Below are 346 nucleotides of genomic sequence, written 5' to 3'. Positions count from 1 at the left end.
ACAAGCCTACGAGTTTGCTGCTGCCACCGAAGCAGCAGCAGCAGCAGCAGCAGCAGCAGCAGCAGCAGCAGCATGGTGCTTGGGGGCAGCCGTCTAGAGCTGCAGCAGCACCCTTCTCCTTCTCTCTCTTTGGCTGGCGATGCAAGCAGCAGCAGCAGCAGCAGCAGGAGCAGCAGAAGCAGCAGCAGCAGCAGCAGCAGCAGTATGGTGAGGATGAATCTGAGGAAGCAGCAGAAGCAGCAGCAGCAGCAGGCAGCAGCAGCCGTCTGTCTTTCCTTCTAGCAGCAACAGGAGCAGCAATAGGCATAGGGTGTATATGGAGGTTTCCTTACTACTGTTATAGATG

The 346-nt window shown here is 56.9% G+C and overlaps 1 protein-coding gene across 1 annotated transcript in view; it reads left to right on the top strand.

Annotated features, from left to right (window-relative positions):
- EMH_0064540 (sodium-dependent transporter, putative) overlaps positions 1-346 on the top strand; it is a gene marked incomplete at both ends in the record, with an annotated part of 3093 nt that overhangs the window by 1485 nt on the left and 1262 nt on the right. The gene's annotated exons all lie outside the window — the stretch shown is intronic.

This window comes from Eimeria mitis, genomic scaffold (genome assembly GCF_000499745.2).
Source record: "Eimeria mitis Houghton genomic scaffold, Emh_scaff3298, whole genome shotgun sequence".
NCBI classification, from domain to species: Eukaryota; Apicomplexa; class Conoidasida; order Eucoccidiorida; family Eimeriidae; genus Eimeria; species Eimeria mitis.
Note: the sequence above shows the minus strand (reverse complement) of the source record. Positions and strands in the feature narration are given on the sequence as shown.